The sequence below is a fragment of the Coptis chinensis genome, chromosome 2 (genome assembly GCF_015680905.1).
Source record: "Coptis chinensis isolate HL-2020 chromosome 2, ASM1568090v1, whole genome shotgun sequence".
NCBI lineage: Eukaryota > Viridiplantae > Streptophyta > Magnoliopsida > Ranunculales > Ranunculaceae > Coptis > Coptis chinensis.
This window is the reverse complement of record NC_141457.1, coordinates 87,387,462-87,395,963: the sequence shown is the minus strand read 5'-3', so window position 1 is coordinate 87,395,963 and position 8,502 is coordinate 87,387,462. Positions and strand designations below refer to the sequence as shown.

Here is an 8,502-nt window from a genome sequence, read left to right as displayed (position 1 = left end):
GACTGTTTTAAAAGGCATAGGCACTAAGTGCTCACCCACCGCCTAACGACTGCACAGCGTTTTTCAGAACATTGTTTTTACTAAAAATACAACAACCAAAAATGCAACAACAGGGATGGTTAGAATTATTCAATTAACAGAGTACATCAAGATGAGTATATTTAATTCTTTATTAGGCCTACACGCCCTCCTAATATATGGCACTTGTAGCATTCATTATATTCTCTAAGTTCAGACCCACCGTGTCTTGTGTACCTTGGATTCTCTGGAGGAAAAAATGTACCTAAGATTCCCCCTCAAATACTTTTGAGGCTAAGAGAGGAATAAATCTTCAGTGCGACTTCATTGCGACTTCATTGCAAGGCCCTGCGGGGTCCGGAGGTTGCATAATTGCCAGTGTGCTTATAGCCTAAGGACAAGTAAAATATAATCAGAGAACAGAAGACTCCATAAATGTCCATGTCAGCAAAGCAGTTACAATAGCAGATTCTGGAATGTCCACGTCACCGAATTAGTAACAACAAAACTCACATCTGTAACTATTAAGTCGAAGAAAAGAAGGGTGATCTTGGACACACCCATAAAAACACTCCCGTACCCCAACTTTGAAATAAATAAATAAAATTATTTAAGACACATTTAAATTCTTAAATTATTATTATTTTTTTTTTTATTAAGTATATCCAAACAAGTGTTTATCTTTCCAGCAAACACAAATCCTTCGCACTTATTTTTCTTTTTTTTTTCTGTCATTTTTTTTTCGCTCTTACGAAAAGAAATTAGAAAGGGTAAAATTATAGAATTTGGGAAAACAAAGAAGTCTTCCTCCTCCTTCACTTATCAGCCATTAATGCATTTTTTTTTCTCATTTTTCGCTTGAGAAATTTTCAATTGGATATATTTCTACTAAACTCTTTTAACCCTTCTACAATTATAAAGAAAAAGTAATTGCAATAAAATAAAAAATCGAAATTGAAACAATTTCTAGAAAAGGAAAAAGACAATTTGTTTTCTGGGCATTCTTTTACCTTTATTAGAAGTTCTATTATAGTGCAGTGTGCTGCAGTAACACTATAACACAAAGATTCAAGGTCGCCCTTCTAGAGTATTATTACTTTCACATTTTTTTATTCGTTGTTTCTTTTTAGAATAAGTTTTTTTGTTTTTTCTCTTTTTTTACTCCTATTGGAAATAAGCCAAATTAATTTGGGAGATATTAATTGATTGAAGTGGTTATTGGGGTATAGCAAAAAGTTAGTTAGTCATAGGGTACGGGAATATTTTTATGGGTGTGTCCAAAATCACCCGAAAAGAAACCGACTAACTGCGCATTTTTTTTTATTTTTTTATTTTTTTTATTTACCAAAAAAAAACTAACTGCTCATTTTTGTGTATTACAAAATACTGCCCAATATTTTTGTATATAAATACTGCACAATGTAATAGAATTTTCAAGCTAGAGAATAAAATCTTCTTTCTCTTCTAAATAAAATAGAGACTTTCCATGCAAGTTTCTTTTCACCCCAATAAGTTTCTCTCCTTTTCTTCTCCAGATGAGTATAAAACTAAAGGTAATTGTTTTGTTTGAAGTGTATTTTGTCACCAAAACGCTTAGGAAAGCAATTGCCAAAACATTGAGTTAAGCCTAAATGAAAATCCTCGTGATGGCTGAAAAATCGAGATAGCTAGCCACAATGGTAGAATTTAATTTTGTTACTTACGTGTCTTTCTTTATTTTATCTTCTTTTTCTTCTATTTATTTATATTATTATTTTTATACATCAAATGTGTACCATGCTGTTAGTGTAGACTAGGGGTGCGCATAAAACCAGTCGAACCCACAAAATCAAACCGAACCAAACCAGTCGGTTATGCTTATTAGTTGGTTCAATTCGGTTAAGTATATGTGAACATAGATAGAGTCGGTTCGGTCATCAATTTAATCCCCAAACCCAACTCGAATCGACCTGCCATATATAATATATATTATAATATACATATTTAACTATTTAATTGATTTAATTTAAAAATATGTGAAAACCGGTCGATTCAGGTTGGTTAATATCGGTTAAACCGTAACCCAGTTAGTTTGGTTCAGGTATCAGTTCAGTTCGGATAGTATAACATAGTTGGTTTGATTCAGTTCTGGAAAAGTATAAGCCAATATAATAGGGTCGGTTCGGTCATCGATTTAGTCTCAAACCCGACCCGTGCACACTCCTAGTGTAGACAATAGACATACATATCAAAACTCGCTGTTTAGGTTGATATATAAATCATGGCCGGGCTCCTCTCTTAGGAGCATGGCTTAGCATGGGTGAAAGAAATACATGGGCCTAAGCGGACTTGGATTGTTTATGTACAACCGAACATGACCCGAATAAGTAGGGGAATGAGTTGTGACTTGTGAGAGACCATAGCCAACCAAAACAAATAAATGACATTTTTTGTTGTATGTTATGTACAAATCAATGACAGTTTTGTTTTTTTATCATAAATTAAAGCTAGGCTGTTATAAAGTTCCCTTATCCCTTTTTTATTAATAAAGTTAAAACTTGTTACATTTTCACACTAGTTTGTAGGTCTGTGCATACGCACCGACTATTTTAAAACCTTGTTTAAGAATATATGTAATTTCTTGACAAAATTGTTTTAATTGTCCTTTAAAAACCCGTTTTAATTGGGGAGATATCTTGTTATAATAATTGACCTAATTTAGAATTGTGATTCTAATTTTAGTAGGAAAAAGATTCTCGTTTTAGTTTAGAATTGCTAGATTTTCCTTTTTCAATAGGGAAAGAAATTCCCATTTTAATAGGCAACGACATGGAATTTTTTAAAAATCGTATGTAGTTGAATTTCCTAACAAATCATTTTAATTGTTCTTTAAAAAAATCCATTTTTAATTGGGGGAGATATTCCATTATAAAAGTTGACTTAATTTAGAAGTGTATGTGATTCCCGTTTTAATAGAATAAAGATTCATGTTTTAATTAGATGTTCTTTAATTAGAAACTAGCATTTATGTACGCTCGATGAGCGTTGAATTAAGCATAGCATTAAGAAATTAAACATCTCAACAATTTAATAGAAAAGGCTATTTCTTAAACTAAATAGGTATGACAAAAAAAATCTTAAGCCCATAAATGGGCCAATCATATTGCCACGTTAGAAGCAACCAAATTACTAAGTGTTCAAAACATTTATGATTGGGTCCATTTTATTGGTTTTTATTATTTCATTTATAATGAAGGACAAATATGTAATTTCAACAATATAGCGAGGGCAATAAAGGAAACAAAATTAATGACGTGATGAATTCACTGTTGCTCCTTCCGTTTTCTTTAAAGAAGTTAGATGATCGAGGAATTCCCATTTTAATAGAAGCTAGATTCCCGTTTTAAGTTGGTTTCTTAAAACCCGTTTTAGGTTGGTGACGTGAAATTTTAAGGAAGCTCGAAAAATACCTTGTGTGAGCTTTAATATTAAGACTAGCTTGTACGCCAGTGCATATATACCGACTCTTTTGAAAATGTACTTGCCCAATAATAATTACTATACATATATAAATTTCATAACAAATCATTTTCACTACACTATAACTGTATTTTTGTGACAAAGGCTTTTGAGGTTTTGTGACGCCAAAATGGTGTCAGAAAATTTGTGATGGCAATTAAGCGTTAGTATTTGGTTTTTAGCGTCACAATAAATCAAAAGGTTATTTAATTTTTTTTAAGAAAATTCTAGAAAAAATTAGTGACGGCATATGGGCATGAAAGGTATAAAGATTTTAGCTAATAAAAAATTGAAATCAGCACACGTATTCTGCACAGGTGTCAAACTCGAAAGACATCGGGTTTCTTCTCGATCTCAACTCTCTGAAAGAGTGAAACCCTCCACCCAATTCGCATCAGATTCAGAAACGAGAACTGAGAACCCCACTCTCTCTCTATTCTCTTTGATCAAAACAAATCATCTAACCACATCCTCTCATATCTTCAAACCCCATTTCTATCGCTCTTGCCATTTCGATTGAATTTTAGTTTTTCCAGATCTGGATTTTGCGAAGTATTTCGTCTAATCTGTAAGTTTTTAATTTTCTTGTAATCTCTTCATTTTTCTGTCAAGTATATTCTAATTCCGAAATTAATTTTGCTGGCGTTTTAATCGTTGAGTATGGGTACTCAGACTAGATCATGATTTCCTTCGTTAGTAATCACATTGTTTTAATTATTTATATGTTAGATGATGTCCAAAATAACGAGATGTTGACAGTAAGTATAGTGAGAGAATGTTATAATTATTGGATAATTTTTCCAGTTTTGTTTTAGAAATAAGTTGTCTTTATCTTATTGCTGTGGGAAAATGATTAGTTGGTTCTCTCATTCTGTGCAGTGTGAACGAAGATGGAAGGCTCTTTGTATGGAAAATTAACAAAGGTCCGGATGCAGAAAAGAAGCAACAAATTACTGGAGAAATAGTTGTCGCCGTTCAAATAGGAGTAGAGGGAGCACTGGTACATCCATGAGTTTGTTGGCATTCTCATAAACAGGTAATGTCCTCGACTTGTGTTTTTTTAAGTTATAATAATATTTTGATAGGACACTCTTTGCGTTATTGCAATTGGTGGAAGATATATTTATATAAGTGGTGTTCTTACTGTTACTGAGTGTGTTAGTACTTAGTAACTTCTAATTGACCATTTACAGGAATATTTGATTGTTGGGATCGGAAAATGTGTGCAGAAAATTGATACAATTACAATTTTGTATCTAATTTTGTACTCTATTAAGCTTTGTTGATGGTTTATTTTCTTAGAATTGAATTTTGTTTGCCTGTTGTCTAAATTTTTGAACATGGTGATTGAAATTTTGCAAATGCATGTAGATTCAGAAAACTTTTCATTATCTTTATGATTTATGTTATACTGGATATGAAATTGATGATGGAATATATTGAAGGAAATGTTACTTGATGATGCTTTGATTTTATTTTTTATCGTTCTCTGAGTATTGCCAGTTTTTAGTTAATATACGTGTTTGTATTTCTAGACAACATATTATTCAAATGAAGTGGAGCGTATAGTGTGTGATTGGAGTTGAAATCATTGTTGATTTTACCCTCACAAGATGATTAAATTTTAAACTTGAAAGCTGGAAGTCTGAATTTTTTGTATATCTTATTTTCCTAATCTTGAGGTATTTATAAGCATATTAGAATTCTTTGGCAATATATAGCTAGTAGACAGGTGTAAAATGCGTAAAGGATAGATTAAGATTACAAGCCAAAAATGGAAATATAACTTAAAAGATTATACTCCCCCTCAAACTTGCCGGTCTCTAGTAGACAAGTTTCGAGCACAAGCTGAAATCAATGATTGTGAGGACCTTTAGCCAAAAGATTGATAGTCTGGTCAAGAAATGGGCTAAATTGAAGTATGTTGTAGTAACCGTTATTCAGAATGCAAATATTTATACGGGCTTGGGCTTTCCATGTTCGCCCCGAACACACGGCCCAAGTCCGTCAACAAATGGTTTATTCCACTAAAGGTCATTGTTACATTACCGCCCTAATCCCAAATTATGTGTCAGCATTTATGGGCTCCATATTATATGCTCGTTAATCTCCCCGTGTTTAAGATATCAAATGTCCGTTGATTAAGTCAAGTTACTGATAACTACATTAATCAACTTCTTATGTCCTTGAGTAGTACCACTCAACCTCATTGTCATGTCGGAATAAATCCACTTGCAGGGTTTACATGACAATCTTTTTGAGCTCCTTAAGGGGACATCATCAACCCGACTTCTTGCGGAACACGGATTCTTTCTATAATCAACAACACACCTTACATACAATGTCATTACCCAATCCATCGAGTTTGTTGATTCACAAATGAATCTCACTCATTGATGATTTAAAGCAATGTACAATGCATGTAAGTGCCCGTTATTATATCCGGATTAGGAAGACAAACATCCATAATAACAGAGGCGTTTGTTCTCTTATATAGTCAGTATAAGGATAAACAACCTCACTTGGTCCTGTTCAATACACACAAAGTGTACTAGTGTAATCCTATAGTCAAGATAGACTAATACCGGATGATACTACAACCGTATTTAATGGTTTGTCCAAATCTATCTAGGTTGTGAACGACATTACTTATACTTTATAAAGATCGATGGTATGATCTTACGTGTTCACACCATATCATCATCTACAACATAAAGTATTAGACACATGCATATAACTAATAACATATATAATATGCATAACATTTGCCCATATGATTTTCATTGAAAATATAAAGAATTAGAGTTAATACAAAAGTAATGCTTTTAGTATATAATCCTATCATCTGTGAGTGTCAAAAACACTCTAAATCATAGTCAAGCTCGTTGTGCATGGTATGAGCATGGAAAACTGTATATATGGTCATGTAAGTGGTTACTGGTGCTAAGATTAGTGCCACCTGGAGATCAGAGATGATATGCAACCGAGGCAGCTTAAAAGTAACACATGAGCAAGGGAACAATACTCTGATCAAACACTGGACAGATGCACAGTTGGTTGTTTCTTGGATGTCTAAGAAATGAGATTAGAACCCCAAAACACACAAAGCCTGTAGTATAGCATCTCGTGTACCACCTGTAGTATAGCATCTCGTGTGCCCAGTTCGTGTTTGAGAAGGCATGAAAGGACAATGGACTAGCAATCGAACAAAAACCAGGAGAAAATCAAGGTTCTATTGGGATAGTTTAAGATGTACTGTTAACTACAGTGAGATGGTCAGAGCGTAGAGCACTCATAAATTGAGCAACATGATACACATTGTCAAGCGAGCCAATGGAAATATTGGAACGCAAAGGCAGCAACTCAAGAGTCTAGACCCAACAAAGAGTAAAGGGGGCCAATGTCCTTGATATAAAAAATCCTTCCGAAAGAGGGGAGACAATTGGCAAAACATAGATGGTGTGTTTTCTATTAGCACAATGTTGCCAACATAGAGCAGAAGAATCATAAGCTTGGAGTGGGCGCTGTATAGACTGAATGGGAAAGCGGTCCTCAGCTGGTGGCATTGCTATGGGAACTGTTGAAGACTTGTGATAAGTTTGGCTAAAAAATTTAGCACTAATGTAAGTGGAATGGCTTGTGCAGATGCAGTAACTGGATCGGATGATGACACAGCAGGTGATTACTAGTATTATTGTTGTGTCCTGATTACTAGTGTTTTATTGCTGATGGTAAGACTTATTACATGTCAGTTTGAACAAGCTCATACAAGTCCGTTGATTAAACACCTCACGCGACAGGTAGGCCCGAGGATCAACTGGGTAGCAGAAACTGGTAAGTTATGGGGCAATTATTTATATGAATCTTTGAATATTAATGCATGGACTCATGTTTTCTTTTTGTAGTTCGGTATAGTAATGCATAGACTTTGTGTGCATATGCTGAAATTGTTTATAGGGTATCATCATATGGTATTAGTGCTGTATATTGAAGTTAAGATGGTATTGAACTCTCTTTTGTATGTGTCTGTTTTGTGATGAGTATATGTGCCATTGATATTAAGGGACAAAGCTTTCAGTCCCCATGATAAGGGAAGTGAAGTAGGTAGAACAAACTAATGAGGCAGTTAGATGGTGTTGATGTCCTTTAACGAACACATTATCACTAGTTCAAGCACTGAATTGAGATAACGTCCCTGGTAGAAAGTGTTCATTACCATTGACGCTATGTGCTGCAATTAGCATGGTATAAGCTTAATTTTTTGTTGATTTAATATCCTGATGCAAAGGCCATAGCTAAGTAGGTCGCCATACATGCAAGAGTCATTAGTTTACTATATTATTTGTTACTTGAGTAGGTTTTTTGTTGTCGTGTACTATGGTAGAGACTTAGGACAGGTGGTGTATCACTCAAACTCCGAATATTTCTAATAAAAATTTAATTTAAAGGTCATATCCCATAGTCATGGCAAGTTGACATATATGCAGTTTGGAGTAGCTTTTAGCAAGGCGGTAGCTCCGTTTCACCCCCTTTTGTACTGCGATATAATCAAATTTGAGAATTTTGTAGTGTGGTAGTGGTGCTGGCACGTGGTGTCAATGTGTGCTGGCAGGTGGTGGTAGTGTGGTGTATGTGAGAGTATGTGCAGGTGCTAGTGTGTGAGTGTGGTGTGTGTGTGTGCAGGTGCTAGTGTGTGAGTGTGGTGTGCTGTTGTTGCGTGCCTGCTTGTAAAGACTCAAATTCTCGTTAAGGGTATTTTTGTAAATTTCATATTTAACCTAGGGACATTTATGTAATTGGTCGGTCGGGTTATATTTCAAACGTACGTAACTTAATGAAACTTAACTCTGACTCATAAGCCACGTTAGGTTAGCAACTCATATGTGAAAATTTGACGAAAATGTCGGTTAGAGGCTTTTCTGCGTTCGAAGCTGGCACGAGTTAACAGCTTACACGTATGAGTGGGTTATCGTGATAGCCTGCGGT

The 8,502-nt window shown here is 34.5% G+C and overlaps 1 long non-coding RNA gene across 1 annotated transcript; it reads left to right on the top strand.

Moving 5' to 3' along the window:
• Positions 1 to 3,847: 3,847 nt before the first annotated feature.
• On the top strand, positions 3,848 to 8,175 carry LOC147518622 (uncharacterized). Its single transcript, XR_015214094.1, has 4 exons — positions 3,848 to 4,084; positions 4,396 to 4,552; positions 7,162 to 7,194; positions 7,269 to 8,175. It is a non-coding gene; the product is annotated as an uncharacterized LOC147518622 (long non-coding RNA).
• The last annotated feature ends 327 nt before the right edge of the window (positions 8,176 to 8,502 follow it).